We start from the raw sequence: 27,152 nt of genomic DNA, 5'->3' as shown, positions 1-27,152 counted from the left end.
AAACTAAAAAAAAATTAAAAAATAAAATAATGAATTAAAAAAAGAAAAAGTAAATTTTAAAAAAAGTCTTCTTCTTCCTTCAACTCCACCTACTGTTCGTCGCCATCCCCATTCCTGCCCCAACCCCTTTTTCTTTCTTCTCCACACTTATTATCACCTTTAGAAGGACATTGGCACCTCCTTGTCGTCAGATTTCAAGTTGTTATCATTGCAGGGAGAAAGCGACAGTGATTTTATGGTGGTGCTCGTCGGAGTCTACTGATTCAAAGTGGAGTAAGAGAGAGAGGCGGCGCTAATCCTTTTTCACCCGAATGAGAGGCAACGAGGGGCATTATATATTGGTACGACAGAGAAGATGGAGAGGAGAGGCGGTTCTTGGTGGCTCACAGGGGTCGCCAGTGGTGTTTCGGCTTAGGGTTACTAATCTTTTGGAGGATGGAGAAAGAGGAAAGGAAAATAGTGAGGTTTGCAATGGAGATGGAGACGGGTACAGGTATCGCTGGCAAGAAGAGCAGTGGCGGCGACGACTTTCGCCGGTGGATTTTAGATTTACACGGTTGAAATAAGGAGAGGAGGTGTGGAGTCCCAAATTTTGCTTAATAAATTTTAAAATTTATTATTTTATATTTTATTTAATAAAACTTTGTTTAATAATTTTTAAAAATAAATAATGAAGATAATTTTGACATGTTATTAATTTATGTGACATGGATTTGACATGTCATTTGTTCAAGGGCGAGTGAACTACACACATGATAAGAGGGGTTTAAAAATATTCATTTGATTGAGTTTAAGGATTTAATTGGTAAATGGTTAAGTAGAAGGGTTCACAATACAGACTCATATAAGTACAAAGGTCCACCAGACTATTTCGCCTAAAATTTATAAAGAAGATAAAAAGGCTACATGTATAAGAAGATTAAAAATTCTTTCAATTAAGTAGTAATCTAACATTAAAACATACAAATTATTATATTTAATAGGAGGAATTTACTTGATAATAAATTTTATTTTATTTTTTATTTAATCAAGTATATGTTTTATTATATTTTAATTAGGTGTAGACGTAAAATGGTATTTCAACTTTTAAATTTGTGGCTTTCCACTTTTAATATAACTAGTTTCTGGGTACGCGCGTTGCGCGTGTAGCTTATGTCAATAAGTATAAAAAAAATTAAAAAAAAAGTTACATCTATTAATAACAAATTTGTGCTATAAAACAAAATAAAAGTTTGTTATATTTTTTATATCCAAAACATGATGTTTGATCTCAAAGTTGAAAAAGAACAGAGAAAGAAAATGTTAAATTATAAAGCTTATTAAATTGAAGGACCTTGAATACACTTTTCAAATTGTTTTAGTTTATACACAAACAACAACAAAAATAATGACATATCTATATATAGTAACACAAAGTGGGATGATTTTATTATTTTAAAGTGTTTAAATATATCTCTAGTGTAGTCCAACAAAGTATTCTAAATAAGAAATTTATATGTTTTCATAAATTACAAATGTCACTTGTACTGTATATGTATATATAGCATTCAAAGAACTAGCTTTACAAATGTAAAGATTTCTCAATGCAAATTCATTGTGAATTCTTATGTAATAGTAAGATTTAAATCCCAAAAATATACTATAGCTTTCTTTATTTGTATTTCTTTTAAGTTCAATTTTTTAAATCTTTGTTAGAATGAATATTAATATTTTAGCATAAAAATTGTTGTTAGAGCAGTGTTAACAAAAAATTTAAAAGTCTTTCAATTTTTTGGTGAGTTTTTAGTACGCAATTCAACTTTATAAGTAGCAATTTCCCATTTTTAAAACCACCTCTGTGAATGAAAACTGCACAACTCATGAATATTGTCAAACTGGGAAGAAAACAACTAAAACAAAGAACCTGATAACAATAAATGGTAACACTAATCTTAGTGATACAACGTGAGAATATGTAAGACCACCTTTATTTAGGACATCTATTAGTATTATTTATTATAGTAAAATGTTCTCTACTGCATCACATTAATTACAACATATATTCATAATTGGATACTTTTAAGATAATGTAAATTTTCTAGCCCTTTATTCCTACATAATTACTATTCCACAGTATTAATTATCTAAATATAATTACTAATTAGAAAGTACATGCATAGATTCTTTGAATTGGGAAAATCTAATCCTAAAATTTTTAAAAAATCATGATAATTTGATCCAAAAGGGAATGAATTATATATCGATAAATAAAGAATCATGTCATTGTTTTGTAAATAATAAAATAAAATAGAGATGAAAAAAAGAGAAAGACAGTCTTAAAATTAAATAACAATTACACGGAGATTCAAAAGGGAAGAAAGAATGTCATCATGATAACTATGAACTTCACAGTATCCGTATACAACGACCTTGCTCGACATCAAAATTAAATCACATTGTTAAACAAGAAATATAGATATCAAAAAATATGTTCATCACATTTTTCATACACAAAAAAATGATAATATTCATAAAAATTTAAGTATAGACTAAAAAATTCTCTCATTGTTACTTTACCTCGTTTGATATTTAATTTGATATATGACAAAAGTATTTCATGTGCACAACAAATCTAATCTTATTTGTGCTTGTGTACAACAATCCCCTTTATATGACTGGAAAAACAATTCCTTCAAATAGCCTCTAACCTCTGTTTCTAGTACCCATATTTTCCTACAATTTTATATCAAAATTGAATATACATATGTAAATACCTAAAACTCTACAGAAAAGTTAGGAAAAAAAGACAAGTTTCTAATAGAGAAATTTTAAGAGCAGAGCTCGAAGAATTAAACAAAACATTAACAGAGAGGAAATGAAAAAGAAGTTCAAACTCTAAATAAGACTCACCATTTTGACTTATAAACGATTGTAAGATCAATTGTGATCTTTGAACTTTTTTTTATAAGATGTTATCCACATTACATGGACTTTTGGACTTCTTATTAATTAAAATTAAAATAATTTGTGAAAAAAGATAACTAAAAGTGGGAAAATCAGATTTTTTTTAACCTTAAAAATGGCAATAGAGTCATTTAATATTACAAGGGCATTTTGGTATTTCAACTTTTCATTTGTGATGTTCCCACTTATAATAATATATGATATGATATGATATGATATATATATATATATGTATGATATATGATATATGATATATGATACTTATATAAATGGTTAGAGTTATACTTCCATAGTGTTGGTATACAGTGTTCTTGCTCTTATGTTAGAAATATGATGATTGTAACTATATCTATTTACACATATAATTGTTAGTGATTTCTGATGACTCTATTGAATTGTGACTTATGTGTTTGACTATGTGGAATTACTTGTCTACTTGCTTTATAAATGTGATTATATATCTGTTACTAATCTTAGTCGACATATGATGTCTACAGATACATAGTATTAGTAGGGATGCGACTCCTACACTTTCTTTTGAGCGCAGACTATGATCCAGAGGCGTCTACTAGACCCCGTATTTAGGTAAGTTATTTCCAAATCTGAGGGTGAGCTACTTCCATTGGACTGCCGCAGATCTTCCTTATTTTGATGTAATTCCCTTTAAACCTTGAGATTACTTAGTATTTATTCATTTTCTACTCTTAGAAATTTTTTATTAAATGTTTTAGTATGGTGACTTTTGAATTCTGGGGATGTAATAGTTTAGACTTCTGCTATTAATTTGATTTTTTTATACTTAGTATTAATTGTTGTACTTGTTATTTTCTTACTAGAATTCTTGGATGTTGGGTAACTTAGGATGGTAAGTGTTGGTAGCACATAGGGGGATTGGTGTGGTTTGCAGTCATGATGCTTTGGGTCATGACAAGGTTGGTATCAGAGTTTTAGGTTTGTTGATCTAATCGTACTAAGATAGGTCTAGCGGAGTCTTACTAAATAGTACAGAGATGTCTATACTGCTCTTCGAGAGGCTATATGTTACTAGGAAAACTCACTTTTGATTTACTTCATGCTATTATATGGTGATCCAAATTGGTATCTGACTCATCACTCTTTTCTCTCACGAATGGTAAGAACACATTCGGGTGAGGCAAAAGCCAAGGTTCTTGAGCCAGTTGCCGCTCTGTGACTCACAGTTAAGGATGGGCGACCAGAGGTAGGATGAGAGTAGCAATCCAATCGGGACTAGAACTCTAGTTGTTTAACAGGTGAGAGACAGAAGTGAGTTCCCTGCACCTCAAGAGGCTCTAGAGATTGTGACAAAGAAGGTAGATGTACTAGTTCGAGAGGTAATTGGCAAGTAATGGGACTACACCCACAGTTCCTGCAGTTCCCGCAGACTAGTTTTTGGGAGTTCAGCATGTTGCAGCTATGGCTCTGTGGATGGATCAAATTTCTAATTCAGGTATGTTTCTGAGGCCTGTGACTGCACCAGTGATGACTAAAGAGGAGCATGATCTATTATAGAGGTTCACCAAGGTGAAGCCTCCTATTTTCTATGATACTGAGTCTGAGGACTCTTATGAGTTTATCATTAACTATAACGAAAGGCTCCATAAGATGTGGGAAGTGGAGAGATATGGAGTGGATTTTGTAATTTTCCAGCTGATGGGAAATGCTAAGTTATAGTGGCAGGTTTATGTTGAGTGTGGACCTATCGATTCACTTCCTTTGATGTAGACCTAATTTTACTACATCTTTCTGGAGAAGTATGTTCCTCGTACCTTGTGAGAGAGGAGACNTTGGGAGTTCAGCATGTTGCAGCTATGGCTCTGTGGATGGATCAAATTTCTAATTCAGGTATGTTTCTGAGGCCTGTGACTGCACCAGTGATGACTAAAGAGGAGCATGATCTATTATAGAGGTTCACCAAGGTGAAGCCTCCTATTTTCTATGATACTGAGTCTGAGGACGCTTATGAGTTTATCCAAGTATTCTCTGCAACTACTACACACAGAGGAGGAGAGGATCAGACAGTTTAAAGGTCTGAATGTGGGACTTAAGCTTGCAAGTCTACGGGGTCTTCTCTTAATTAAAAAATTCTTTCCCTTTGTGCAAACATAGCAAGATTTTCATATTGAATTTGTGTTCTTTGATTTACGCGCTTATCTCATAAACTTAATTTCTTAAAGAATCCTTCTTGCATTTTGAATCTGTTTTACCCCGCTGTCTGATCAACAACCATCTCTAGTCATTTTACTAATGAACTAGTTCCTTATTGAGACTTCCTAAGGATATGATTTTTATATAGATGTTTGTAGATAATCAAAATTAGTTTCAGCTTAAATCAAGACCTTCTATTTTTTTTCTTTATCGACCTTGCACCAAAAATACATGCTAAACATATAAGTTGAGCAACAAAACAATTTTAAAAGGAACTGTTCAAGTGTAAGAAGAACATCAAAACGTGTCAACTATTATTGAAATTCATAACTAGTACACTTGACATTAATTTGTTACACAAATTTATTATCTTCTGAAAAATAAAAAAGATGCAAATAAATTCATGTTGAAGCCTTGGCCGTTTTGAGTTCGTATTGCTGAGAAAAATTAACATTCATGATTGATCACCTTCCTCCAGGAAATGGTAAAGTTACGTGGCTCGTTATACTATCAATATGGACACTTTGTTCACTATATTCGTATCCAAATCCCAACGGTTGAGTGTCGTGCAATAAGGACTCTATCTCCTCTGAATGTTGATCAATTTGAGCCCACGAGTGCTTCAATCTAGATCCAGCTTCCAGTTCTGCAGCAACTTCCTTCATTGTAGGTCGATCATCCCCTTTAATAATTAAGCACCTTTGTGCAAGCACGGCAGCATTTTTCAATTGCCCTACATTTCCCTCATCACAGACTATATTGTCGTCAAGAATATCGAACAAATGACCCTTTTTCACTGAAGATATGAAATATTGAGCTAGACTTCTCTCTTCTTCAGGTTTTTGAAAACATAGAGCCTTTCTACCGGTTAGGAGCTCTACAAGCACTACTCCGAAACTGTATACATCACTTTTTTCAGTGAGTTGACTTGTTTGCAAGTATTCAGGATCTAGATATCCTAGAGTTCCTTGAACCAATGTAGATAGCTCTGTTTGATCAGCAGGAACCAACCTGGATGCTCCAAAATCAGACACTTTGGCTGTGTAGTTTTTGTCTAAAAGAATGTTGACTGATTTTATATCTCTATGGATGATAGGAGGGTAAGCTGCAGAGTGCAAGTAGGAAAGTACTCCAGCAGTTTCTGCAGCAACTTTCAGACGAATATCCAAAGAAAGAGTTGACGCCTTTAATTTATCATGTAAGTGTTCAGAAAGTGTTCCATTGCTGATAAATTCATACACCAATAGTGGAACTTCCGTCTCGAGGCAACAACCTAAGAGCTTAACCACATTTCTATGGTTGATTTGGGAAAGGACGAGGACTTCATTTATGAATTGTTCAATTTGATTGCGATCAATTACCTTAGACCTTTTTATGGCAACGATGCAATTATCTTTTAGATATCCTTTGTACACAGTTCCAAAACCTCCTTGACCAACAACTCTATCTTTGTCAAAGCCATTAGTTGCCTTTTCTAGCTCTTCCGCTGTGAAAATCTTTACTGTATTAGTATTACTTGATCCCTCTTCCACTTTGAGTCGTTGCAGTAGAACTAATCCACCATTTTCTTGAAAAAACCTCTTTTTCATCATTGACATTTTTCTCCTCTGGAATGCAGTATATGACCAGCCAAATACTATAATAACTATTAAAGCAACCCCTGCTGTAATGCCTGTAATAAAAGTATGTTATTAACATATATACATGAAAATCTGTGGTTTTATTTTTCGGTTCATGAGTTGTGAATGAAATAATCAAATGAGTAGTAATATTTGACGGGCTTATCAAAGAACTACCTGCAGAATTCCAAAGAAGTTAAGAAAGGTACCTATAATAAGATAAATATTCTGAATTATTCTCTGAGGATTGTCACGATTGCATTCAGTATAACCATCGCCACTGAAATCTGGACGGCATGTGCATGTATAATTCCCATCTGTATTGTTGCAAATGGCATTTTTGACACACATATAATCTGGTTGCGGATCTACACATTCATTGATATCTGCAGACTCATAGAGCACAACCAACCGATAACGTAAACATTCATTTCCAAATGATAGATTTGATATAATTAAAATCATATTAGGAAACTCTCAAACATATGCATACCTTGACAACCATCTATCAGGTATGGATTCCCATCATATCCTTGCATGCAGGAACATCGATAACCATTTGAATCATCATGGCAATAGCTGTTGTTACTCTTACATGCATATGCAGTCGAGTTTGTCTTAGCTATTTTACATTTGTCTTCACCAACTGCCCAATCTAGCACAAGAGGAAGCTTCTTCGTGTTCTGCAAACTGCTGAGGTAACTCTTAGAAAAGTTAAAATTAGCTTGATCGACCACAAAAGCATAGCTGCAACTAGGGTTATTTGTCATATTAGTATAGTTATAATTATAATAGCTGCTTAGTGTTATGGTGACATTCCATGCTCCCTTAGGGATGGATGTCTGGCAACAACCGACCCCAGAACATGAGTTTTTATTACCATTAACAGCATCATCAATACTCTTACACATGGACATGCATCCTGTTATGTAGGAGGGATGCTCGATTTTAGCTCCAAACTTGTTATAATAACCCTGAACAATGGCATATGTGTCACAGCCAACGGCAATGAACCTATTCACAGTGTTGTTCACAGTAAACAATGATGGTAAAGATATTATTGTCTTGTTTCTATTCGTTCTTATCCCATCACGATAACAATCTCTGGATATGAGCTTTAAGACGTTAAGTTGCCCAGCGAGAGATATGCTTGTGATTTCAATACTGCTATTTTTTAAAAAAGGCTAGGGAGGATTTAAGGAGTAATCACAAGTGACAAGGAACTGATCGCGTAGAATGCAATCTGGGGTCATACCAAATGGGAAAGGGATGCTGATATTTCCACAACTTTCATTGCAGTTAGGTTTGGCTATGAGATTGTTGTGTGACGTTGGTAACATAGAATCATCACCAAAAGATAGTGAAAAGCAAATAAATGTTATCAGAGCAACTATCATCACGTAATTAGGAGCCATTGTTAAAGGAGACTAGGGGTGTAAGTATTATGTGTTTGATTCTCCAGCCCATCACAGTTCCATTTATACGTACTTAATTTCATTGGAATAGAGGGTCAACTATGTTAGAATTTTAATGTGGACTATGTCAACGAGAATTGATAATTTTATATATTGACAATCTTTTACTCCTTCCGTCCATCTTTATTTATCCACTATACTAAAAATAGTTATTCGATAATACTTGTCCAGTTTGGAAGCCAAGAGATAATTTACCCTCTATGTATTTTACTCTTGCTATTAAATACTATTCAATATCTAATACATTTTCCAAAGCCTTAAATTTAATATATTCAAAGGGAAATATAGTAATATTACTCCTATTATTTATTGATTTTTAAGATGTGTGTCAAGTCAATAGTAGATAACTCTTGTTTGATAGAGAAAGTAGTACATTGGAATAGAGTGTCAACTACTTTAGAATTTTAATATGGACTATGTCAACGAGAATTGACGACTTTAAGCAGCCACTTAAATATGAGTGAGGATGAGCAAGTGCTGTCATTCTCATGCTTTGTCTTTAATGACAGAGAGTAGTTTCTTTGAAATTATTGATGAGGGTCATATTTAATGAGGGGTCTTTGAAAAGGTCAGGGAGTAGGACAGAAATTGGATGAAAATTAACCTCATTTTCTTTGAAATTCACTACTAAAAAATGCTTCAAAAATGACGGGTCTTTATTTTGGTAAAAAATGATAAAAAGGCCATGTAGTCACTTCCATCGTTTTTCAAAAAGGATACGTATGTCTACATGTTCAATTTTATACAAGTTTAAGTGCCTACTTGTGTACACCCAAAGTTGGAGGTCATAATTGTCCGTTGAAGTCAAGTTAAGAGTCATGTTTATGTATTATGCCAATAATTAATGGGTATAAGAGGTGGGGAGTTAGAAATCAATACTCAATTGAAGAAACTCGATAAACCCTTTTGAAATCGCCAAAGCCGGGCTCTCAAATCACAAAAATGGTGAAATAGAGATAAAACCCAATTTTTGGAAAGACATATTTTTTAGGCAAAATTGCTCATCACGATTGCGACCCAAGGCCTTGCGATCACGATAAGTAAACAAGGTCATCTTATTTAATTTGACCATCGCAACTAGGCCTCGTGCGATCGCAATAACTAGAAAAAAGACACTTATGTGATCGGGATGAGGGTCACGCGATCGTGAAGCATACAAAAACAACTCCATGCAATCGCACGAGAAGTTCTCGTGGTCGCAATGAACAAAATACCTAGCACCAGAAAATAGAAACCAACAATAATCACACAAGGCGCATAAAGTTTCCGAATGGACTCTCGGGATTCGTTCGGAATCCCGAGTACTAGAAACAAGACATGATACCCGAATAAACTCAACGTTCCAGATTTTAATGAAGCCACCGAAATATGAATTCCATATCTCCTTGACTTGAAACCCGTGAGAGTCGCAATAAACTAGCATAACGCCTAAAAGGGCCAAATTAAGCTCGAAACCTTTGAAAATTCAACCAAGACCTCTCCTAGACCTTTCATCATCCTCATAATCTAATGGAACTGTCGAAAATCCTATCCAAGCAACCGAACTTCAAATGTTTTCCAAAGTCAACTCAAAGGCTAAAATCACATCAACTTCCAACTTAATATCTCGAATCAATAAAGCAACTCCGAATCTGAAATTGACGACTACTCTAGACAATATTCCACATTTCAGAGCTGATGAAACTGGCAGAATTCCATTTGGAGTCTCAAAACTCTAGTAGATACCAAAAACCACCTTTAAACAACTTAAGCCTCTAAAAAGTCAAAACTTTCAAAAATCACAATCTTTTGCTCAAATTTCAAAACCAACACCACAAACTAATTAGAAATAACTCAACGAAACTATCAGGAGGGATAAAGCATTAATTTTTATAAAAATTTCCAGAAGTGACCTTCCGGGTCATTATTCCCCAATTCTTTTTCCTAAGAAACTATATAAAAAAATTTTAGACAACAATCAATTAATATTTAATCAACTCTATTTAAATCTATGAATTAGAAGTTTAAATTTAGGAAACTTAGCATCTCTCTCGTTAGTGTTTCAACGCTCTTCGCACCCTCAGTGTGCAATGAGTCATCCTTAACATTTGGAAAAAGCCAAGTTTCACTTGTCTCTAAATCCTGAGCTTTTTTTAGCCAGCTAGACAATTTGGCACTGGCCCTCCTCTCAAAAGTGATCACAATGAACATATTGCACTTTTAATTCCAAGTATACACAGTCTGAAAATAAAGTGAGTAGCATTAGATGATTAATAAATTATACTAAATAGTATCAAACTTAACTAAAAATATATATGACTAATTACATACCTTAAACTCATTAAATATGGCATGACATATCCCCTCTGGAATCTCACTTCGAAATCTCGATTCAAACATTGAAATTCTTGGACAGTCACGAGAAATCCAGCTTAACTTATTTCCTCTTTGGTGTCAAGGTAATAGCTATGAATAATCATCGAATTCCGGGAAAGAGTAGAAGAGTGATAAGGCTCCATAAAAAGCCTCCTAACACTCTCATGTAAAGCCATAGAAGCATCATTTAAGGGATTTCACCTACAAAACACATAATAAACATGTGAATTCATGAATAATTAATGTAGAAAAAAATTAATTAATTAATATTTAACTAAATAAACTTATGATAATCCATTAGGCTCAATCATCACTCTATCAGGCCTGACCCTCTCTCCAGCTGCTAGCCCAAGCGGATCCTCCTCCTCATCGAGTGTAGCAACAACTGAAAGTGAAGGATTAGGTGATACTCTCAAATGTATATAACGTTGATTCAAATGATGGAGTACCATCCATAACATCAAACTCAAAACTGAAATCTCTAAGTCTACTCAAACTTGATAGGTGGAGGGATATAGTGATGGGAGATGGGGTATAAGATGATATTCTATTAGATGATAAGGGTTGTGCCTGAGGAATGGTGTTTGTAGGTAGGTAAGTGTGCCACAATAGAGGTAAGGATTGGGAAAAAGAAGAAACTCCACGTGGCCAACGGTATGCACTATGATACTCTAAGGGATCCCAGTTCCAAATGAAATATAAGAAATGTGTGTAGAAAAGTGTTGCTCTAGCTCAGATGGGACCTATCCTGGAATATCCTCAGGATCTATAGGCCTCCTACTCTTGTTCTTCCTACTCTTACTAGAATGATTAATCCTAAGATGATGAGATTTATCACCATCACCACCCAATGATATCTGCATGCAAATTTACATTACGATATATAAAATTATAAGTATTGAATATGATTAGTGCTAGCAAAATAAACTTACATACTAGCTATAGTATATATTCTCTGACTCTTTCTCCTCGCTTGTTTTATTTCCATTATTATCTCATTCTTCCTCCTCGGGTTTCATTGTTATCATCTCATTCATATTCTCGAAATGATTCATTTTTCTCATTTATTTATTTCTCAACATTTGTCATTATCTCATCATCATAAATTTCCTTTTAATATGCATTAATGATGTTTTAAAGTGATTTCTAATTCAACATCAACTTGTTGTTGAACAATTGCAATATCATTTTAGTACGTCACATCTAACACATTCCCAATACAATCTTTCCCACATGCTTGTCTTTATAACAACTCACCAATCGACCTTACCTCTATGCAACAAATATGGAACGTTATTCACTTGCTTAACATTTTGTGTAATGATAAAAGGATCATAAATTTCATATTTTCTCGTGTGCTTAACTTCAATTATATTATATCATTCTTGTGCATCTATGTGATGGGTCAAACAACGTACACTGAAACAATACTATTTTTTTAGACCAACTTGAATATCTTACTTCAATAATCTCATCAATGACACCACAATATCAAGAGTTTGGCCATTACCATTGATATCACCTTGAACGCGTACACTACTACTATTAGTTTTCTAATACCTAGAAGCTTCTTCAATTTGGAACATGAAATCATTCATACAACACTTATTTATTTTCTAAATTTGAGATTTAGGTCCAAGTGCAACTTCTGTCACCAATTGCAGATGTTCAACATTTGCGTGTTCATCATAAACCTACATATTGTTATTCAAAAATATATGTTTTTTAAATGAATATATATACTTATTGGATCAATATAACCTTTCAGGCTTAAATATTCTTTTAGCCATTTGAAAAAACTTGTATATATAACTTCATGTCATGTCCCGAAACTATTCACTAGACGTGATACAGTGCTAAGATCCACAAGTGACCCCAAGCTAATCTCATGACCTAACACTAAGATTTGCATAAAACCAAAGAAAAACTGGAAAGTAAGCACAAAAGCTAAATCTGAAATGTCTAAATAAAGCTCATAATACTGAGATAGACTAACATCTAAAAGATGTGATATAAGCGGAATCTATATCTAAATATCTGAAATCCTCTACTAATATGAGTTTCTAGGACAAAACACTTGCTAACTCCAAATATCTGAAATTGAAAGTGCAATACTAAGAATCAAAGATAAAGGGTTCATTCTCGGGTAATGAGGACACACTAAAAGCTGTTGCAACACTGACTAGATCTGATATAATTGTGGGCTAGATATTGAGCGTCAGAACATATATTATCAAACAATATATGCATATAGTATGTTGTCGACACTTTGAATGTATATCGTATGGGGAATACTCATTATAAACTATCTAAGCATACTGAATTTGTAAAATATGTCGATGCAATGACCAAGTAAAGCTGAGATATATTGATCTCAAATGCATATGTAAAAGATCATGCAATAACTGAAAACTTGATTTAGGAAAATACTAAAATTGACATAAATCATGTGAGCTACTACATGAAATTCAGTGTACTTCCCCTATAACGAAAAGAAAGTGTCCAATACTTGCCATCATAAGGGACCTGAAAACTGAGTAGGTGGATCCACTTGCTAATGTCTATCTATGATAAATACTATGGGTGACACATGTTGACACCAAATTTTGACCCTATGCAATTTGAGTTAACTATCGAGCTTCTTCAATTTCAAACAATTTGAAATAATCGTCTTTGAAAAATCCTAAAAAAATATATATTTTAAAATCTCTTTCTATTTAGTTTTGGTTTGTATTTTTCAGAAATAATTATATAATTTTACATGTTGGTTTATATGATTTTTATCTTTTATATAAATATTTAATAAATAGCCTAAAAATAATGTTTATCATAATTACTCATTTATTTTTTTGTATTAGTGAATTTTATAATTTTGTATAATTAGTTCTCTATTTTAAGTACTGAATAAGTCTTGATAATTATTTTGTCTTGTTTAAATTAAGAAGCTCAAATAATTAATTGATAATTATTCATCTTATTTTAATTTTGACCGAATTAGTTATTTGATTCAACTTTGTCATATACAAATCTAATTTGATTAGAATAGAAACTAAATGGTCAAATTTTAAATATAATGGGCCATCCTTTTAATTCTTGCACATCTTCAAATATTCATATAATTGCATATTCTCCCATGTTCCTTTCTTTTTATTCTTTTCCAACCAAAGACATGCCCCTCTTCCCTTCTTTCTCCAAAGCGCAAAAGTCAATACCAAGAACCCTAATTTCTTCACCATTGAAAGTGCCTCACTCTAAATTTCAAAGATTGTAGACTTTGGGTTAGATAAAATCTCACCCAAATCTAATCCGAATCGGAAGACATCACATCGAATCCGGATTTTTGGGGGCATGTTCTTCTCTTACTTGTTTTCTCCTCCATTATTTTCAATCAATCTCTCATCTCCCGCTCAAACGACTATTTGAATTCAAGCCTTTATTTTTCCTATAAATACATGGTATTGATACCATTTGGAGAGGAGGGACCCAAAAAAAAAAGCACATAAAAACTCCCCAAGGGTTCATCATCTAAAAGAGAGCAACTTTCAGTTTTTATCCTGAAATTCAAAGTTTTTTGTTGCACTCTGGAGCTCATCGGAAACTGGTAACAGTGGTGAAAACTCCTCGTGGTCAAGCTCGTCGTCCTGGTTTGCTGCTCCGAAGAAGGTATTATCTTTTCCGTCGTTCTTTATTTTTTTAGTTTAATCCTAATGATGATTTCTAGTCCTAGTTTTCTCCACTAAGAGCTAAAATTCACTATGCAGTAAGATTAATACATAGTTGGTTTAGAGTATTAAAATAAAAATAGTGTTATAATCATGTTTAGCACTTGAGCTCTTCTAGTAACTTTGAACATGTTGAATAAGATATTGTTTTAGCTTGTAGGTTTAAGCTTATGTATCTAAGAAGTTGTCAAGTTTGTTTGAATCCCAATGACACTAAATGTCTCTCATAATTATTTAATATGCCATTTTCTTTCATTAGAGTCAAGTCGGCATTTTGGTTGGTAGACTAGTATCATTTCAATGCTCATATCTAGTATTGTTTGCTGCTTATGTGCAATTTGGTATAGTTTGGGTATGATACAATGCAAGAATAGTGAAGTCTTTTATATATATATATATATATTGGTTGTTTATTGTCGCAGTAGCTTGTATAATGATAGTACTTTTATTTTTTTTCCTCACTGTTTTGGCCAATTTTTATCTCCTGGACATATCTTGTTGGTTTAGGTTTGTTTCAACACTAGTAATGGTCATTAGTCTTACTATTGGTACTTTATCACTTCATGTTAGTGAAATTAATTTTAATTGTTAGTATTCATGTTTTCTTTAGAATTACTAGTTGCTTATTTTGCTAAGAATACATGTGTATTATTATAAATAATTCGGGCTTGTTTATTTATTATCAAATGAGAAGATTGTTGTTACATCCAAATAAAATTGTTTAATGTTGGTAAAGTCTTATCTTGATCTATCATTAACTTTTATCTCCTTTTGTGCATGAACCTCCTCGTCCGAGTTCATTTTGAACTCCATTCAAGTCCGTTTTGGACTCCCTCTTTGCATATCCTCGGGTTTAAGTTCGAGTTTGCCTCGTCGATCCAACAAAGTTGAAAGGGAAGCAAATATGCAGCTTTCGGAAGAAAAAATGCAGGGAAAGGGCTGAATACATGATGATATACACTGATATATGCCGAATGCATACAGTGAATATACACAGTAAAAGGGGGCTAAACTCATGAATTTAAGAATTGGGCCAAAGCCCAAAATGATTCAACAGTATCAGCAGCCTGAAAAGGCTAACATGGGCCCAAGTCCATTACCTCTTTACTTATTTGATTGTATTTATTTATTTATTTGATTTGTTTAACTCTAACCATTTTATTTAATTTGGTTTAACTTAATTAAATCCCCAAAAGACGGACCATATTCTTTATGTTAGTTTATTTAATATGAATCATTTTTTATCAACTCTTATACTTTTTATTAAATATATTAAGACCGAACCTTTTTACTTATTTTTCCATTGATTTAAAATGGTTTTCTAAAATGATTCATATAATTTCTAACTAATTTAGTTAAAATCCTAATCACTTGTATTTAAATTCAGATACTTTAATTAAGGTTTCCCTTTTCAAAAATAAAAAATGTTCATTATTTAACTATTTTCTCAAAGTTAATTGAATATTGTAAATTATTTTTTTAATCATTTTCCTAAAAATGTTCAAAATATATTTAATCTAAGTCGTAGGATAACCGCATGTTAGCAGACACTTCAAATGCTTTAAAAACCTTCTTGAAGTGTAAATGAGAACCTCTTACCCATTTTCTCTAAATTTATAAAGGTTTATTTGTTAAAATCTTTTTAAATTAAGTTTTCTTTATTTCTTTAAAAAATTAAGTGGCGACTCTTCTCTAAGTATTTTTCTCAAATTGTTTTATACGTAGAACATTTCAAAAAGTGATTTTTCTAAAGGTTAGTAAAATTACGGTATAACAACACATAGTTTTGGGACTTAGAGATTGCTAATAAAGGTCCATGGACGCTGACTAAAAACATTCATCCCTAAAGTCTGTTTGGTGCTAAGTATTACTCCCAACGAAAACATGCATAATCTAGAAACAGTGATAATCTGATAATAGTGATAACTGATACATACTGAGTAGCTCATAAATCATGATAACTAAAACTATACTAAGAGATACATTATGTGAAAGAATTTTGTGTCATGGTATCTAAAAATAATCTGGAATATACTTTATCTCGAAGCATCTAAATCATGAAAATCTGAGATATGCACCTGAATTAATCTAATTTCGAGTCATGAAAATACTTGAATGTTATGGGTTCATGAAATTATCATTGAAAACATGAAATTATAATTGAAATCGTGATATCCACGGGTAAAACATGCATTTAGGACTGATCATGAAGAAAACTAATTAACAATGAAAACCCATGAAGATCATAGAAAGTTATAGCTTGTAGGAATCATAAACTTGAAAATTGAGGTTTTCTTGGGACTCAATGGGTGAAGGGATACCCATTGATGAAATTCCACATACCTGGAGTAAAATCGTTGGCTTTATTCATGGAATGAGGACTTGAAGCTTAGAACCCTAGTTCTTGCTCGAGAAAAGACTTAAAAGTAAAGAAATTGATTTTGGGGAAGTTATGAGTGTAAGGGAAGGTTTAGGCTAACAAGAGTCCTCTAATCCCACTTAGAATAAGTCAAAACAACATAGTATTGGAATTAAAAATAAGTGAAAAGAGACCAAAATAACTCTAACTTAAAAACTGAAGGAGGCATTTCACGGAAGCCTTCCATGGACCGTATAATCCTCCACGATCCATACAAGTGCTCGTAAAACACAAGATTTTTGAGTTCTGAGGGCTTGGTTCACGGATCAGTATATGGCCCTCCAATCTTTCACGGTCCATAAACAAGTCCGTGAAACTCTTTTCCAAATTTCCCAATTTTTGAGCTTTGGTCTACATATCCCCTCAAGGCCCCTGGTTTATTTCACGGTCCGTGAAAGGGTCCATAGTCCATACAAACTCTTTTATGTTGATGTCAGTTTTTCTAATCATTTCAAGGTCTGATTTGGGCTTATGAACTTTTAGGGTGTTATATTGTCACAACCCAAACCATTGTGAGTGGCACCCACACTAACCCTCTGGTGGGAGAACTATTACTACAACCCAAACTAATAAACTCAACCGAAATTCTAAGGCATTTAAAGATACAGAAGCAAGTTTAAATACTAAGGAAAGAAATAGGGAGCTCTCATAAACTCCAAACAAAAGTCTAACAACCAAAACAAATGCGGAATAATACCTAAAACCTGAAAGTCAATGTACCAAAACATCTAAAGCTCAACCAGTCTAAGAAAATGGGTACAACCCAATTAAACATAAGAAATCCTAAGTACTAGTCTAAGACCGCTATGTGGACATAGTCGAAAAGAGAACTCATGGAAGCCTGAAAGAACTAGCTCACCCTTGAATTCGATGATGATCACTTATCTTCTGAACGAGGTCTGTCAGTAGCGGCTTGAAGATGCCCTGTACTCAACAATGAAAGAGCAAGTGCAGTCTCAATACACAACCATAGTGTACTGGTAGGATCACACGGCTATCCCACTATGTGGAACATACATAAGCAATTACAACATAATAATAACATGCATACACCAAACATATACAATATCAATATCATTTATGAACAACGTACAATTTCACAATTCTCAAGATATACAATTATGTGAAGTAATGGTCCTCTCATGGAATCCACACCCAAACTATTAGTGTACCGGTATGTGGTACTCGTTCTAAGTTAGTGTGTCAGATCATGACACCCGCTCCAATGTTTATGTCGGTACGTGGCAATCGATCCCAGTTAGTATGTCAGAACGCAACACCTGATCTATTCAACAAGCCACAATCACAATCACATGTATATTCTCATAATCATATAATCAAGTAATGATTCATGGCATTCAATTATCCTCATTTACAATTAGTGTGATCAATAAAGCAACAGTCACATACATACATGCATCATAATGAAGCAAAAACAAACATATATCACACAACATGAAATTACAACCATCACGTACCTCAAACAAAGCTTGAATCCCCTAAGAAACTTGATTCTTCCCTCTCCGGATTCTTTCCGTTTGTTCTTGGTCTACAAACAATCATAATAACACAGAAATCAATAAACAATGTCTAATTACCCTGATTAAAGCCAACACTATCAACCCTAAATTAAACCCTTGATCCCCATACCCAGATCAGGCTTTTCACATCATCCAAACAGTTCCAAAACCCTTCCACAATAATAATAATCACCCAAGAAACTAAGTTATACAGATCAAAAAATGGATTCGGGGAGTGAACACCTTACCTTTAGCCTCAAGAATGGTGGAAAACTGTCAAGAAAACACTTGGGGTCGTTCCTTAGCTCTTAAAGTCGAAAAGTACAGAATAAAACATTTTTGAGGTTTATTTCCGACATAAGTTGCATCTATCCCGCCACGGCTGTACTTACTCCGCTATAGAAGCCCCGCTCTAGCAGCACAAAATCCCTCCATAGCGCTTTTCATGGAACAAAGAGCTAAATAATGAATTTCCAGACCCCCATTTCACAACATACCTTCATCCCATGACACTCAGAAACTATCCTTTCACGCTAAGATCAATTTCGGGAGTTCTACTTGCCCGAATTCAATTCTGAAAAGTCGTACGGGTTTCTTAGCGTCTTAGCTATCTACTAGTATGATCAAATTCATAATTAGATCTCCTAATTGTTACCAGATTTCCCTAGACCTCACTGACTCTGATTTCATCCAAATCTGGACTAGGTTGGGAAATTTCAAGTTACTACCAAAAAGTTTTTCGGCCCAAAATATTTCCCCGTTGGCTTTTCTATGAAGACCGAAACCGGTCGTTACAATAGATACTAATTTATCCATCACTCGTCCCCAAGTGAGTAACTAGGAAAAACAGGCTAAAACAAGAGTGGAGTAGTACCTGAATCACCGAACAACTGGGGATACTTGTCTCGCATGTCTTTCTTGGTTTCCCAAGTAGCTTACTCAACCAGACGATGTTTCCATTAAACTTTCACGGACTTAATATCTTTGATCCTCAGCTTCCGGACATCATGATCAAGAATTGCAATCGTTTCCTCCTCTGAAGGTCTTTGTCTAACACCACTGAGTGCTATTTTATGAAGTAATTTTCGTCGCCATGATATATCCTCAATATGGACACATGAAATACCAGATGAACTCCTGATAGGTTAAGAGGTAAAGTCAATCTATAAGCCACTGGCCCTACACATTCAAGAATCTCAAAGGGACCAATGTATCGCAGACTTAGCTTTCCCTTCTTGCCAAATCTCATCGCCCATTTCATGGGTGATACCTTAAGAAGAACTTTCACACTAGTCTGAAATGTCATGTCTCTTACCTTGTGGTCAGCATACCTCTTTTTTCTACTCTAGGCCATTAAAAGCTTAGCTTGGATACTCCTCACCTTATCTTGAGCATCCTTCACTAAATCAACCCCCAATGGTTTCACATCTCCATCCTCGAACCATTCTATGGGTGATCTACATCCCCTCCCATAAAGTGCCTCAAATGGTGTTATATCTATGCTGGAGTGATAACTATTATTGTAGGAGAGCTCACACAACGGTAGGAACTTATCCCAATTCCCTCCAAAATCAATCACACATGCCCTCAACTTGTCTTCTAACACTTGAATAGTCCTTTCTGATTGTCCGTCTCTCTGCGGATGGAAAGTTGTACTAAAAGTGAGTTGTGTACCCAATTCCTTATGTAATTTCCTCCAAAACTTGGAGGTGAATTGTGTACCACGGTCTGAGTGATAGAAAGGGGCACCCCATGCAGCCTCACTATCTCCTTCACATAAACCTTTAGCCAATTTCTGAGCATTATAATTTATTCTGACCGAAATAAAATGGGCTGACTTAGTTAATCTGTCAACCACTACCCAAATAGAATCAAACTTCCCCAAAGTCTTGGAAGACCAAACACAAAATCCATGGCTATCCTTTCCCACTTCTATTCCAGAATTGACATTCTCTGAAGCAAACCACAAGCCTTTGATGTTCATACTTTACTTGTTGGCAATTTTGACACTTATCCATAAACTCCGCTATGTCTTTCTTCATGCCAGGCCACCAATAAATTTGCTTCAAATCTCGATATATCTTGGTCACCACCGAATGAATGGAATATCGCGAACCATGAGATTCTGTCAACAATTTTTGAATCAAGTCATCAACTCGAGGAACACAAATCCTTCCTTTAAAACTAAGCACACCTCCGCATCAAGAGTGGTCTCTTGTGCCTTACCAATCACAATCTTTTTCTTAAGCTTGTTCAAATTTTCATCCTCGAACTGTTTGGCCTTGATCTCCTGAATGAATGTGGCCCTAATCTCAATGCTAGCTAACATCCCACCTTTTTCTGAGATGCCCAACTGCATGAATTTAGGCTCCAAGGTTTGGATTTCCTTAGCCAAAGGTCGCTTAGTTGCACTCAAGCAAGCCAAACTACCTATACTCACCGCTTTTTGACTTAGTGCATCCGCCACTACATTAGCCTTACCCGGATGATATTGGATGGTAACATCATAATCCTTGAGTAACTCCATCCACCTTTGTTATCTCAAATTCAGATCCTTTTGAGTGAATACATGTTGTAGACTGCGATGATCAGTAACCTCACACTTTACACCATAAAGATAATGCCGCCAGATCTTAAGAGCAAATATTACTGCTGCCAACTCCAAATCATGCATTGGATAGTTCCTCTCATGCACCTTCAACTGTCACAATGCATAGGCTATGACATTTTTATTCTGCATCAACACCGCACCCAAACTAGAATGTCAAGCATCACAATAAACTATAAAATCTTTACCTTTCACCGATAGTGCTAGAATAGGTGTTGTGGTTAGGAGAGTCTTGATCTTTTGAAAGCTCTCTTCACATTTTTCAGTCTATTCAAAAGGTACCTCCGTTTTGGTCAAATTTGTCAGATGTGTGGCAATAGCAGCAAAGTTTCTCACAAACCGACGATAGTAGCTAGTGAGCCCCACAAAACTCTTAACTTTCGTCATAGAGCTAGGCCGAACCCAATTCTCAACCGCCTCAATCTTTTGGGGATCCACCATTACCCCTTCCTTTGAAACTACATGCCCCAAAAAGGCAACCGAAGTCAATCAAAATTCCCACTTAGAGAATTTTGTATATAACCTTTGTTTCCCAAGAACACCCAGAACAATACGAAGATAGTCGGTATGCTCTTCCTCACTTTTCGAATGGACCAAAACATCATCAATAAATACTATAACAAATGAATCAAGAAATGGTTTGAACACACCATTCATCAAACTCATGAAAGTTGCACACGCATTTGTTAACCCAAACGACATAACTAGAAACTCATAGTGCCCATAGCAGGTTCTAAACGTCTTCTTGGGCACATCCTCAGGCCTAATTTTTAACTGATGGTAACCAAATCTTAGATCAATCTTAGAGAAAAATGATGCACCTTGCAATTGGTCAAAAAGATTATCTATTCGAGGCAATGGATACTTGTTTCAAATGGTGACCCTATTCAATTGCTGGTAATCTATACATATCCTTATACTACCATCTTTTTTCTTAACAACAAGACTGGGCACCCCACGGGGAAGCACTAGGACAAATAAATCCTTTATCAAGAAGTTCTTGGATTTGAGCCTTAAGCTCCCTTAATTCTGTCGGAGCCATGCGATATGGAGTGATAGATATGGGGCGAGTACCAGGTTCTAAATCAATACAAAAATTTATATCTCTGTCCGGAGGCATACCAGGCAAATCAGTAGGAAACACTTCTCTAAATTCTGACACCACGGGAGTAGACTCAATAGACGGAGACTTAACCTCAACATCCTTAATATGAGCCAAATAAGCCAAACAACCTTGCCCTACAAGTTTTCTAGCCCGAATGGAGGATATGATCTTAGCTTGCTTAGGCTTGTACACCCCTTCCCACTCTAACCTTTCCCCTCCTGGAATTTCTAGAGTTACAAACTTGGTATTACAATTAAACACAACATAATAGGGGGACAACCAAGTCATGCCTAAGATTATATCAAAATCAATCATATCCAAAATCACCAAATCAGCCCAAGTCTGAAGACCCATAAACAAAATAGGATAAGCACGATAAATACAGGTGACTATGACAGACTCTCCAACTGGGGTAGAAACATGGATGAGGGCATCAAGTATATCATAAATCATAGCAAATTCTGAGACAAATCGCACGGACACATAAGAATAAGTAGAACCCGGTTCAAATAACATATTAGCCATCTGGTCACATACAAGAATAGTACCTGTGATCACTGCGTCAGACACCTCCACCTCCGCCTTGGTCTTACTCGAAAAGGCAAAACATTGAGCCCTGTCATCATGACAGGCGACTTCCCTGCCTAGCTGCACTGTACCCCTGCCTGCATTACCATTTCCTCTACCTCTACGGCCTCATTGATTTCCTCCTTTCCTACCTTGTGGATGCCCTCGACTATTATTACCATTTCCCGCGGGTACCACTGCTCTAGTCTGCGGCTGTGCAGAATCCATTATGCGCGGGTAGGGACAATCTCTCCTCGTATGCTTAGGTTCTCCACAGTTATAGCAAGTACGATCAAAAAATGACCTATTGCCCACCAAAGGTGCGACTCCCTGGCTATCCTTAATTAAATTCTGAGGTAGAGTTCCGGAGTAATTACCTGTAGAAGCGGGCATAGTGGATTGAATTGGTCGGGCTGCAAGTGTCGGCCTCTCTGAACCTCTGGAGTAAGAACTCTGAAAGTTGCCTAAATTCTTAGCTTTCTTAGCCAATGCCTTAGCCTGACCGTCTCGCCTCATCCCCTCTACTTTCTTCACAAAATTCATTACCCCATTAAAGTTTTTTCCTGCAGAGGTCATATGGACAGATAATACCTACAATTCGGAATTTAGTCCCTTAACAAATAGGCGGATCTCTTCCTCAATAGTCACCAATTGCGTAGCATATCTAGACAAAGCATGAAACTTGGCCTCATAAGCAAACACATTCATACCACCTTGCTCCAAAGCCATGAACTCATCCTTCTTACGATTTGTCAAAGTCTGAGGCACATACTTCTCCAAGAACAGAGCATGAAACTGGGTCCAAGTAAGTGGTGGTAAAACTTAAGATCTGCATTCTACATAAGCTCTCCACTACTGCTTAGCCTCACCCTGAAGTTGAAAGGTCACAAACTCCACGCCATGTTGATGGACAATTCCCAACTTCTGAAGCCTCTCGTAGAAATCTAGGATGAACTCATATGCGTCCTCACTCTTGGAACCATGGAACACATGCGGTTTCAACTTCAAGAACTTAATCAACATATCATGCTCATTACCAGTCATAAAAGGACCCAACAAAGGATGGAAGAAAGCATCATTACCTACAGTTCCACCCACCTTGGGGACAGTGATAGCAATAGGGGGATTGGCGGGAGGTTGAGTTGCTTGAACAAAGGGAAGCACTCCAGGACCAACCAATCCTTTCAAGAATGACATAATCTCTTGAGCTAACATTCTCCTCATCATCAACCTCAACATTCTCCTCTATCTCTTCATGATGCGTATGAAGGGCCTCGTTTATGGGAGCATCTCAAAGCGATGCTCCATCCCTAGTAGGTGTCACCCTTCCTCGGCCTCTACCCCTAACTCTTCCCCTACCCCTGCCTGGACCGCGACCTCTTGCTATGGATTCCTCAGCTAGCGCGTTGACGGGAGCCATGGGTCAGACGCCGTTGAATCTAGTGTTAACCATCTGCGAACAGAAGAGTGAAGGAGGTTAGATACCAATTCAAATCACCAGATACAAATTGGAATCAAGTTATAGCACGAAAGGAGACACCAGAAAAACAGAGAGGTTTCCTAAAGTCCTATAGCCTCTTGAAGAAAAGTACAGACATCTCCGTACCGTTCCGCAAGACTCTACTAGACTCATTTTAGTACATCGAGATCAACGAACCAAGGCTCTGATACAAACTTTGTCACAACCCAGACCGTCGTGAGTGGCACCCACACTAACCCTCCGGTGGGAGAACAATTACTACGACCCAAACTAATAAACTCAATCAAAATTCTAAAGCATTTAAAGATACAGAAGCAGGTTTAAATGCTAAGGAAAGAAATAGGGAGTTCCCATATACTCCAAACAAAAGTCTAACAACCAAAACAAATGCGAAATAATACCTAGAACCTGAATGTCAATGTACCAAAACATCTAAAACTAAACCAGTCTAAGAAAATAGGTACAACACAATTAAACATAAGAAATCCTAAGTACTAGTCTAAGCTCGAAATATGGACATAGACGAAAAGAGACCTCATGGCAGCCCGAAAGAACTGGCTCACCCTTGAATTTGATGACGATCACTGATCTTCTAAACGAGGTTTGCCAGTAGCTGCTTGAAGATGCCATGTACTAAACAATGAAATAACAAGTTCAGTATCACTACACAATCACAATGTACTGGTAGGATCACGCGGCTATCCCACCAAGTGTAACAGACATACGCAATTACAACATAATAATAACATGCATACACCGAACATATACCATATCAACATCATTTACGAACAATGTACAATTTCATAATTCTCAAGATATATAGTTATGTCAAATCAATGGTCCTCTCATGGAACCCACACGCAAACTGTTAGTGTACCGGTACGTGGTACCCGTTCCAAGTTAGTGTGTCGGATCGTGACACCTGCTCTAATGCTTATGCTGGTAAGTGGCAACCGATCTCAGTTAGTATTTCGAAACGCAACACCCGATCTATTCATATTTATTCTCATAATCATACAATCAAGTCATGATTCATGGCATTCAATTACCCTCATTTACAATAAGTGTGATCAATAATGCAACATTCACATACATACATGCATCATAATGAAGCAAAAACAAACATATTTCACACAACATGAAATTACAACCATCACCTACCTCAAACAAACCTTGAATCCCCTAAGAAACTTGATTCTTCCCTCTTCAAATTCTTTCCGCATGTTCTTGGTCTACAAATAATCATAATAACACGGGAATCAATAAACGATGTCTAATTACCCAGATTAAAGCCAACACTATCAAGCCTAAAACAAACCATTGATCCCCATACCTAGATTAGGTCTTTTCCCACCATCCAAACAGTTCCAAAACCCTTCCCCACTAATAATCACCCAAGAAACTAAGTTTTACGGATCGAAAAATAAATTCGGGGAGTGATAATCTTACCTTAGCCTCAAGAATGGTGGAAAATTGTCAAGAAAATACCCGGGGTCGTTCCTTAGCTCTTAAAGTCAAAAAGTGCAGAATAAAATATTTTTGGGATTTATTTTCGACATAAGTCGCGTTTGTCCTGCCACAGTGGTACTCACCCCGCTACAGCGACCCCGCCTTGGTGGCACAAAATCCCGCCATAGCGGCTTACATGGAACAGAGAGCTAAATAAAGAATTTCCAAACCTCTATTTCACAACACACCTTCTTCCCATGACACTCAGAAACTACCCTTTCATGCTAAGATCGATTTCGGAAGTTCTACTTGCTTGAATTCAATTCTGTAAAGTCGTACGAGTTCCTTAGCGTCTTAGCTATCTACTCATATGATCAAATTCCTAATTAGATTCCCAATTGTTACCAGATTTCCCTAGACTTCACTGACTCCAATTTCGTCCAAATCTAGACTAGGTTGAGAAATTTCAAGTTACTACGAAAAAGTTTTTCAACCCAAAAATTTTTACTGTTGGCTTTTCTATAACGACGAAAACCGGTCGTTACATATACTTCATTACCCAATGTACTTATGAAGAAGCAGATAATTGTACATTGAGATATTTTGTTAGTTAATAAATACTTAGTATGTAATTTGATAATCTACTTTAACACTTACTTAAAATATGGTTGAATTTTGAGATAATTAAGAAAAATATATGTCAGAGTTGATTGTCTTTCAATTTTAGTGAAACCTCACCTTTCATGTTTTTTAGATTCTCGACCATTTTGATTAAAATTTGATTTTCATGGATACATAGAATCATTATCACCTTCACCATTACGATTGAGCCTGTTTATCTTACATGACACTTCATTCCCAAAGTAATAAGAATAAAAATGACCAATTTCAATCGCAATATGATCCTAAACAACTGATCCATCAATCTTTCCCCTTTGCTTAATAGTTTGTTTGCAACTATCAATTTTTTTATATGGACAATTCTATATATAGCTAGTCACAATATAAGAAAAAATAACTTAATAAATAATATAAAAACATTAGCTCTCAAATGGATACATCCACTGCATTTGAACTGGACCTCCAAGGTGGGTCTCTTGTACAATGTGAATTGGAAAATGCTCTATCAAATCAAAGAAATCACATGGAAAGATATTCTCCAACTTATAAGTAGTAATAACAAGAAAATTTTTCTGCTTCCTAGCTAAACTACTGTCCAACAACTTTCGTGAACACAACTCTTTAAATGATTTTAATGATGTCTTTTTATTTTTTGAAAGTTGAGTTTTAAATAAAAATGTTATGTCACCAAATTTTATTGAAAAAATTAAATAAATAGGTTGAGTGACTTCGTAAGTAAAATAATTATAGTTGAGTGACTTTTGAGTTACAAATCAAAGTTGAGTGCCTTTGTTCATAAAACATCCTTAATTGTGTGACTTTTAAATTAAAAATTAAAGTTGAATGACTTTTTACGAAAAGAGTGCATAGTTGAGAGTGACCATATGAGATATTGTCTCAGTCAATAATATATGGACAATATTTTAATACATTGTAATAGACGGTCACCATGTCAACAAGAGTTGACTACTTGATGATGCTAATTATATATCGACAATCTTTTAGTACATACAAAATTTTCCACAAAATGAGCAAGTTGAATTGTCTTTGAAATTATTGATGAGAGGTCATATTTATTGAGTGGTCTTTTGAAAGGTCAAAGA

The 27,152-nt window shown here is 35.3% G+C and overlaps 1 pseudogene; it reads right to left on the bottom strand.

The window, feature by feature from the left end:
• The window catches only part of LOC125869969 (wall-associated receptor kinase 2-like), a 98,128-nt pseudogene extending 77,382 nt beyond the window's left edge, over window positions 1–20,746 (bottom strand).
• Window positions 20,747–27,152: the final 6,406 nt, after the last annotated feature.

The sequence above is a fragment of the Solanum stenotomum genome, chromosome 7 (genome assembly GCF_019186545.1).
Source record: "Solanum stenotomum isolate F172 chromosome 7, ASM1918654v1, whole genome shotgun sequence".
Lineage (NCBI taxonomy): Eukaryota > Viridiplantae > Streptophyta > Magnoliopsida > Solanales > Solanaceae > Solanum > Solanum stenotomum.
The sequence above is the reverse complement of the archived record's forward strand: the minus strand, read 5'-3'. Positions and strand labels throughout refer to the sequence as shown.